Source organism: Megalobrama amblycephala, linkage group LG17 (genome assembly GCF_018812025.1).
Source record: "Megalobrama amblycephala isolate DHTTF-2021 linkage group LG17, ASM1881202v1, whole genome shotgun sequence".
Classification (NCBI taxonomy): Eukaryota; Metazoa; Chordata; class Actinopteri; order Cypriniformes; family Xenocyprididae; genus Megalobrama; species Megalobrama amblycephala.
The window spans coordinates 2,769,106-2,779,418 of NC_063060.1; the positions used below are offsets into that span (position 1 = coordinate 2,769,106).

Here is a 10,313-nt window from a genome sequence, read left to right on the forward strand (position 1 = left end):
ACAAATTAATGTCTTGAAATACAACATCTGAATAGTGTCGTGAGTTGTGGTAACCATAGAATAAGTGGGATAATTTACTTTAATTGATTTCGTTGAATTAGAAAATGTTGCATTATTTTTGAAGAAAGGCTGGTTGTCAATTATTCCTTACTTATAAGTCCTAAAGGTAGAATCAACATACCATGTCAATAATGTGTGTAATCATTTGGAATATGTCAAAGCCTCACTAAGGTATTCACAAAGTACCATTCAGGCTGAGGAGTTCAGGAACAAGAAAACATTTCTCATTCTTCATTAACTTTCACATCATTCCTTTGACCCTCTCATCCAAAAGTTTTCTCTAACCTCAGAGTCTAATCATGTTCCTCATAGTTGGCATGAGGTGAAGTGCTTGTGTATTCCTGCATGTTAAAGTTGAGCTCCAACATGTTCAGAACTGAGTTGCCTTAAATAAAACCCCTTTGAAGAGGAAATCTAATCCCTCTAAACCATGCAAGCGTTCCTGAAACCACCAACGATAACAGTTGTCTCGGATTTAAAAACAATGAAAATGTATGAAAAAACATTAAACACAAAGAACTGTGGTTCCTGTGGCAAAATGAGCACTGAATGATGTTTTTGCATTGGTGGCCTAGATATTTAACCTGACACACATATTTGGACACTGTTTGTTTTCTTAATATTCTGCATTATTAGCTCTGAAAGGATGAGCTTATTGCACATCTGAACTGGTTTTTATGGATTAATCCCTGATGATAATAGTTCCCTGAGGGTCTGATCACCTGCAGGGTTGGGCAGAATAGTATGCAGTGACATTGGATTCACACTTTATCATATCATAGATCTATAACATTGTATATATTTCTTAGTAATAATCCATGTTTTTGGCCCTTTGAAAAAGTGGTTGTTTACACCTCAGAACTTAGAATTCATGTTCTGCTCATAGAGTTCAAGATGGACATCAGTGAAAGTAAAGATGAATGTGTACGATATCAAAGTACCGCGAGAGCGATTAGAGAGCTGACGGCTCATCCCCTATACCCTCATTCACTATTCCCTACATTACTCCACTAAAATAGTTCACTTGAGGGACTGAATGAAAATGAGTCTGCAGGAAGGACTGCTACTTTTACATAGTTTATGCTTGCTGTTTAAAAATGATTTGAAACTTTGCAAACTAGCAGCTCCAGTAGTAACGAAAAGATTCATCTTGAACAATCTAGTCTTGAACAAACTAGCATGCATAAACCTTAATTTAAGAATTTAATAATCAATTAAAAAGGAATTCATACCTGCATGACATTACACTGTAGCCATATTGAACCAGCAGTTAGGAAAATGGATTGATTGATAGAAGATTCAGTTGCAGGCGCCATCTTCTGGTCAGATGTGGAGATTCATTCAATGTGCATTATGGAAAATGCAAAAAAACTATAAAAAATGAAAACATTTTGAGCTGGTTAAACTTAGAAATGAAAGTTAATCTGCTGCCTTAAAAATGTGAGTTAACTAAGTTAACTTAACTTGAAGATAACTTTTGTTTCAACTCACAAATAGTCAAGACAATGCATTACTTTAAGTTTAATTTTTAACTTAAAGTAATGAGTTGTCTTGACTATTTTTGAGTTGAAACAAAGGCTAGCTTCAAGTTGAGTTAACTCACATTTTAAGGCAGCAGGTGAACTTTTTAACCAGCTGAAAATGTTTTACAGTGAAATGAGTGTGTGAAGTATGAATGTAATCTGGACTTACTACATTTGCCATGCTGTCATTATCACGTGACCTACAGCATCAGTTGCATTGCTTCACAGATTCTCTCCTGTGGCCTCATGAGATAGTAAAGTGTCCATCGTATGCACACTTCAGAATCTCGCCGGACGTAGTGTCATTCAGATACTTTTTGCCTACTTTTTTATTAGTACTGTGAATTCAGACATACTTGTCACATGGTGATGTTCGTCAACTATATAGTAGGTAAGTATGTAATTTTGGATATGAGGGTCCATGGCTCTACCACTGGAGAAAGCATAATGGCTAACTTAGATCACATGTTCCTTGAAAACCAATCACATTACAGCCTTGACGTCATTAAATTTAGTTTCTTTGAATGGGGAAACATTCAATTCTCCAAAGCTGTTTGCCAAGCTTTCCATCAAATTTCATATTTAAAATCACCAATGACATCTGACAACAACTGTCTCATAAATTTTGTTTCTAAACGCTCTAATCATGACAAAAATCCCTGTATATTTTTCAGGCTGGATCAAGCTAATGCGCAGTCCCAAGTGCGCGTCTCTTGTGTCTCATTTCAGTGATGTGCATCTGACTGTTTCTATATGTAACCCTTTACCCAGGTCCTACTCACCCCGCTCTGCGCGGGCCTCGAACCCAGGTCTCTGGCATGGGAGTCGGACGCTCTAACAAGGAGGCTAAAGGCTGTAACCTCTAGTGTCAGTAGCTAGACCATCTCTTGGGATCAGAGGAGTGAGGTTTTTACTTGCACAGCAACTACTAGCTGGCCTCCGTTACATATAGGAACCGGAGATTCCAACTGCAGCTGCAGTGACACTCTTGCTGCGTTCCAGTTCACCTACTTATACTACGCCCTAAAAGTATGTACTCTTTCTGTGAACAAAAAGTACTAAAAGAGTAGATAAGCTTTGGGACATACTATCACGTCATACAATTGCGTATTTTCTCTCTGTCGCATCCTGTCACCGTAAACTGGCCTGTCAATCATCTTACATCCTCCACATTTCATTTAGCTAATTTCCTAAAGTATTGGAGAGAAATGCAGAAGCACGTTGATATGCGGTCTTTCATGTGGAGAAATCTCATATTAATGCATAATGATGCATTTAAAAGTTAATGGCCAATCGGATCTTTATAAAAGTCCACATTGGTATTTGCAGATGAAAAATAACACAGATAACATTAAATAAATATTTTCTATCAGGTTGAACTTATTATTAGTCACTCAAACCTCTCAGCGTCGATCGCGCATATCCGCCATGTTTCGTAGTTTTTTTAAACACTTTTTACTCGTTTTTGTAGCTCTGAACTGAATCCTTGTCCAACGTGCAATGGGTTGTGGGCAATATTAGCCTTTATAGTGTGCACGGATCCACACTTCGAACATCTACCGGAAATAGGAGACCATCCGGGGACTTTTGGCATTCTCTTTTCAACATACTATGCTTTGGGACACACTTATTTTAATTTCACATACTATTTAGGATGGATAGTATGGACATTGGGACGCAGGGAATGACTTTACCAATCGGCGATCGGCTCTTATTTAGAAGGCAATTGTCCGTGACTTCTCCTATAAAACAGAATTTTTTTTGCCGTGAACTCAGAATAAATAGATCAAATAGATCAATCAAAAACAAATGTTTAAGAGCAAACATGTTGAAGATTAGACAATGGGCTGCCGATTAATTAAATAAGCATAGTGAAGCCTCTCCTTCATTGACATCCATCCAAGGTTGCAGACCTGCCTTCAAACGGCTTTGTTACACTCATTATTGCTGTGCATTGTGGGATTGAATGATCGTGCACTCCATGGTTTTAGACACCACTACAAATGGCTGTCCCCTCAAATAGGGCCCTATTTAAAGGTTTCCCTGACAGCAACATAGTGTCGGCCCAGATCCAGCCCACATCTGGTCCGTGTGTAATCCACATGTACCAAATGTGGGCCGGATCTGGGCCACACTATGTTGCTGTCTGGGATAGAGTGCGATTTCTTATGATTTTTTTATTATTTTTTTTATGAATGGGGCTATGCTGGTTGCACTAAATGATTTTGACTCACTATAAGGAACCAGTTCATAAAAGTAGGCTGATTTGTTCGTGATTTGTGAATTGTAGCTATAGGCTAGTCGTGTTGTAAATTGTTGATTCACTGAGCTCATTTATTTGAATATACAAAAACGATCATTTTTGGAGAATTGGTTAAAACTATAGGATGACTATAGTGATGCATCTGTGTAGAGCGAGAGTCCTCAGGCTTTTGAAAGATTAAGATAACAATTTTTTCACTCAATCACATCATTACCAGGGTAAATTACATTTTACAGCCTCATATCTCATTTGCGCATTTGATGTATAGAAATCCAACCTTGCTGCAGGGTATTTTTGCCTCAAAGGCAGAATGAACTGCACAGACTGGAAACTATTTATCACAGAGGAAGCCAATTTCTGAAGACACAGCTCGACGAGATGTTATCTGAGCAGACATGCCTCAGCCTCCATCACCACCAGCGAGGAAGAGAGAAGGAAACTGGCGTGAAGGCGCAGAAATGGGACTTCACATGTTACACGAGAAACGAGAGCTTCGGGAAAACTGCAGCATGCTGGAACCTGCAGGAGAGGTGGATATTCAGACAGCGTGTCTAAAGCGTTTTCCATTAGCTGTGACAAGATAGTGATGGTTGCATGGCAGAGTTTGGCACATCATTCACTAAAAAAAAACAATAGCTTGGCAGTATGTTTTTGGAGATTTACTATGGAAGTACCATATTGTATTCTTTTAGAACCTTTTAGTGCATATTAAATATTGTAAGTTTACATTTAAAAGACCATTTTTTCCCTCCAAAAACCGATTGGGAAAGATTTATTTATGACAGTCATCATCAAATACTATGGTGCATATAAAAGTACCATATCACTGTACCGCCGCAGTACTTTCATGTAAAAGTTGACCTTTAGAAAGTAAATTTAACACTCTGTTTCACAAGAGCCATAGGCTGTAATTCTCTGGATTTTTATTGACCGTGTTATATTGCACAACAACAAGTCTTTTGTTTCACGGTAAAGTGAAAGTAGGTTACAACACAAATAAAACTATTTCATACTGCATATGTTCTGAAATGGGTTATTACTGTCTCCTACTGTCATGTGTCTAATCTTTCAGAAGACAATCTCAAAACATGTCAGATTTTCCAAGACACTTAACTCTGCAATCAAAATTCAGACACCTTTGTTTGAACTCAAACTGATCTACATTAATTTTATAGCTCTTTACTCTTAGTATGACAACTATTACTCATTTGTGTCTGTTGTCTCCTAAGGGGTTTTCGGAGAACCATCTGATACCGAAATAAAACATAACTCAGATTGTCTCCTGAGCTGAAAAATCATCATGCATCATATAAAAATGGATAAATCCAGCTTCTTTTTCAAAAATTTTATTTTTCATAAATGAGCAAAAATTTGCAGTGTATAGAATATTTTATCAGATATGGAACCCAAAGAGCATGTGACCCAGTTTCAAAACATCCAACCAATAAAACTGATTGCATCACGTCCTCTATAAAGATACATTCTCAATGGATTGAGTGTTAAAGTGAACATTAAATGTGAAAAAACAGTTCCACTTAAATAAAAAAAACTCTACTAAACTCATAAAACCTCACTGAAATAATAAAGAAATTTAGATTTACGAATATAAATGAGATCTTTGCATATTCATTTGATCAATAACTAAAATAATAATCACTTAAGCTTCTTGCATTACACACAATAACAAATCATAATTTACAATGCATTATAATATTGTACAAACTCCAAAAATCACTCGTCGGTGCGTCAGCTGTATAATAAACTCATAAGGAAATAGAAGGATTATCTGTGTTGCTTGCAAAACCTTCCCACCCACATTTATGGCAAATTATTGCCTAATATTTTTACTACACTGACTGTTTATTATAGATACTGTGGGGCAAAAAGCGGTAAATCAAAGTGTGCAAAGTGAAAGTTCATAATACAATAGCTTAATATGACCCTCAAGGTGACGCTGTACATTTAAGCTCTGTTCTAAAACCTAGTGAGCTGCCTACTTAGCAAGCATCATATATTGCATATATTGCGCAGGGTATTCAAATATGCTTTTTATATAGATTTATTTTTAAGGTTATAATTAGATTATTGTATTGTTAGCTTAGCAACATGCAATGCCGAATTGTAAGTCTCCTGTGCGGTTTACTCGAGGAGCACTACCGAGCGCTGATTGAGTGGCTTCCTATGCAGAGTTACTTAGAAGTAGACATCAAGGCAGCTCACAAGGTTTTGTAACAGAGCCTGGAAGTGAGGGTTACAGCAGCATGTGGAAAGGGGAAATAATGGCCTTCTCCCATTCTGAGCATTTAACCAGCAGTCCATCAGTGAAGCGACAAAGGTCTGGAAACAGGAAATACCACCTGATCCCACATAGAGCACAGGGCGGAATACAGGAAGTACTGAGAACATCAGTCAATCCATGCTGAAATGTGCGCTTGGAGAACCAGAACTCAAAGAAAGAATGTGATTGGCCGAGACACTCGGGCAGCATCCCTCTGGTCCTCTTGTTTAGCCCCTTACATTCTGTATATTAAAACAAAAATAATTCATTTAACAACAGATTTACATGACAAAGTTAGTATTTTATCATTCTTATACATGCCATTTTTATGACTACATGGAATATTTGTACATTTAAGGCAAGACACCACAGGTGAATAGGGTAAAACTTTGAACTAGATACATATCACCATACATTCCCTTGATTAAGTCTTTCCTCACCATTTACGTAATTTTCCTTAATTTATGAGACAACGCTTCCCTACCATTGACAGAATTTTTGCTTATGCACATTGTAATCTTTGAAAAAAACGTGATTTTCTCAGCTTTTTGTTCAAAATTTAGCTTTTTTTTTTATTAAACTTTGCCATATTCAAGTGTTGATAAAAAAGAATGCATGAAGCTAGAATAAAACTTTTTAAATCGGAGGCCCTATTCATACAACAAAATATTCTAGAGGCCATGACAGTTTTGTAAAAATGATCAAAAATGCTTTAAGAAAACACTTGCCGGGAAAGAGTTACATTAAGACAAATGATGCATTATCTAATTAGATATGCACTAATTTGCATACATTTCAAGAACATAAAATCTGAACACTGGATAAAGACAGGTTCTTGCTTTACAGTTTGCATTTCTTAGAGAGGATTTTGGGGGTCTCTTTTTATTACTCCATAAATCAGAAAATACTGTCAACAGGCAGAAAAAACTACATTTTCACTATATTTTTAAAAAATAAAATGTTTTATAAATCAGGTGAAATGATGAACAAACCCCTCAGATTATAAAAACCTTTAGAATTTAGGAATAAAACTGGAAATTTTGAAGTGGAGATTTGTATTGTATGTTTTGTAATTGAAATCTACAGATGCAAATAGAAGAAATGTAATAAAATAATATATAATTGTACATTTTGGATGTTTTCTTTCCACTAGTCTGAAAAAAGACATGTTACAGAAGCAAAATAGCTCAAAATTGACCAGTGAATTAATTTTGCCTGTAGTGTCTTGCCTTAAAATTATTCAAATAAAATGAATGTTCCACTCTGCAGAAGTATTAAAGTCAGTAGGTGATCACAAATGCTAAGAAAATTAAATAGAAATAGTGACCAGTTACAAAATAAATTTTCTCCTGTATATCAATTTCAAAATATACACACCTTCCTCTTTAGAGGGTGTTTGTCGACCCTCTGCATGATTTCATGGACCCATTTTTCTCTGGGATCAGCGCAAATCACACGGCCGTGTTTCAGTGTGAAGCTGCGGGGAGATGATTGCATTAAACATCATTAACTATGAGGTCTGAAGAAAACACAGAATCACATATAAGAGTCCGATTTCTCTTCTATAGGGTCACTGTGGTTCAGTGCATTATTGCATCACTCCACTGCGTGATTCGTGTCTCTCCGAGTGCCATTTATCAAGTCATGATTTCATAGACATCCAAACATTTTATGCACACACTTCCCGTTTGAAAAAGATTAAAACTCAAGATTTATATTTTTTCAACCTGAAATGTGTTATTTATGAGGTTATAAATGGACATGCAATATTCAAAGTAGAGTCTATTTATACACAGTCTAAAAAGTCTAAATGCACATTTATATAACTGCTTACACAATAGCAGGGATGTTGCAGCCTCCGTCCATCTCTTGTTTTCTGTAGCTGGTCACTCTGTTCTTCAAAGACTGTTTCATCTGCCTGATGTACCTAAGGCAGCAGTCCTCATACGAGCCTACATACACAACAAAGGCGTAAATATAAATCATAACACAACTGTTTTTACAGCCTGTAACAGATGGATGATTTTGTGAATGTATCACTGTCTCATAAAACGTAATAGTTGCAATGGAAGGGGTGGAAAAACAACACAGGTGCTTTTCAGGTAAGAACGACCTCCCGGAAGATTTTCATAGAAGTGAAAGTGAATTAAATAATTGTTTAAATAAATGTTTAGTAACCATAGAGTGATTTATTTTTACTGTGAGGTGGACAGTACTTAATTTGCATTATTTATTTTATACTTATTCAATTATTTTTTTTTATTTTATTTTAAGTGGAACAATGGGATTTCATTTAGTTAATTATTTTTTTTCCAATAAAAAAACATTGTTCTTTATGCAATATGACTAAAACGTCATACAACATGCATATGACAAAAAACAAACTTTACATTGCATGTGATATAAATTTACATTTTAAAATAATGCATTTTAACATTAACTGCTGCACCATGAAAAAAGTTTTTTTTTTTTTTTTTTTTAGAATAAATATGAATAGGCAAAATTCACAACTTGACAATTTGACTATGAAACTCGTTTATTTGCTGTTGTTCTGAATTTCAAGTGTAAATTAATGATGATGCAATAACAAATAAAGCTTAATGCAATGCTTTCCAGTATGTTTTCTTAAATTCTTAACATTGCAACCTCAAAAACAAATCTGATTATTTAAAACACAAGCTTAACAGCTGCATTGGTGTTTACCTTGAGCCAGTGTGAGGTAGAGGAAGCCCAGGAGGACGACGGAGAAGAGGACGCTGAACCGCATGATATCCCGGAGTCTCTACTCTACAATGAGACAGAAAATCACAAACTGATACTCTTACAAACACATGCTCACACAACAGGTGTTCTTACAAGAGCTTCCATAAACCTTATCAGCATCAGAGGCCGGATTTTCCAGAACACTTATCCTTATTTCTCCAGCCTTGAACCTTGGACATAATTACCATATTAAGAGTGAACATAAAGGCTTTTTGTGTCAAAAAGCACTTAAAATTACAACAGATGCTGTAAAATCATCACCTCTGAATAAAACAACCAACCTCCACACTTTATGAGCAGCATATAGAGAAGAAAGAAAAAAAAATGGAATGCAACCTCTGTGTATGAACACATTAATGTTCATTTAGCTTAGGTAAATCATTAATGAATATTGACCTGTTTTACAATTTTCCCTGTTGTTCCAATGCAGTAAAAATCGCAATCATCACCAAGTCAAATTTGCTAGTAAACCCAAACGGTCGGCATTTCAAAAAGAAAACAAAAATCATCTGGTTTAGATTGCTGTTAAATATTATATAGAAAGGTTGCTGTAAAATGTTGTTGCTGTCACAGGCGGCTCACCTTGTTTGAAAAGAAAGGAGGAAGCAGTTTCTTCTGTGGACGTTTCCCATCTGCATTGACTTATAATGGGCCCAACCCTGATACCTGAGCCAGGTAAAGCCACATCCCTCACATGGAAATGATGGGAATTTATTATTGAATTGTAGGTTAAATGAAAACCACAGTTACTGATTTGTCTATCAGGATTTTGTATTTGTTTCCTTTAATTCTGTGGATAACCACCACATGTATTAGTTTAGCATTGGTGGTTTTCTTTTGCATCCTGCAAAAACAAAAGTATCACATTTTCCACAAAAATACGGAGCAGCAAAAACTTCATCAGTAGGAAGGGAATGCATCATAACCAAAAAAAAAAAAATTCTCAATACTACCTATAAGTAACATATTAAAGCATGTTTTCATTTGGATTGGATAATGAAACAAGTAGTCTAATTCATGCTAGTTTTATGATGATTATTCAGTTCTTGCCAGGTGTTTTGTAAAGAAAAAATCTGTAACACAAGTATGGTGCAAATTTGGGCCTTGCAGCGTTTTTAGGAAATGTAAGCCAAAGCAGGGCTGTTTAAACTTGACTTGTGTTGAATGAGACTTCTAGCATTTTGCAATTATACAAAAAGCGAGTGACAGGAGAAGTTCATCAGATTTCGACCTCTGAAGAAAGAAATATGCTTCAGCTGAAAAGCACAGATCATGTTTCCGACCTTAAAAACCTTTTAGCGTGGACTCTTAATGAGCGGCATTTTACTTTATGATTGTCAGGTTGCTGTTATGTAATCTTTAATTTTGTTTTTCTAAGCCTTGCCTTCACACTCCACAAGATGAACAGGGAACTTGTAAAGGAGTT

At 35.9% G+C, this 10,313-nt stretch overlaps 1 pseudogene; it reads right to left on the reverse strand.

The window, feature by feature from the left end:
- Positions 1 to 5,176: 5,176 nt before the first annotated feature.
- On the reverse strand, positions 5,177 to 9,763 carry LOC125251486 (annotated as a pseudogene).
- Between the last annotated feature and the right edge of the window lie 550 nt (positions 9,764 to 10,313).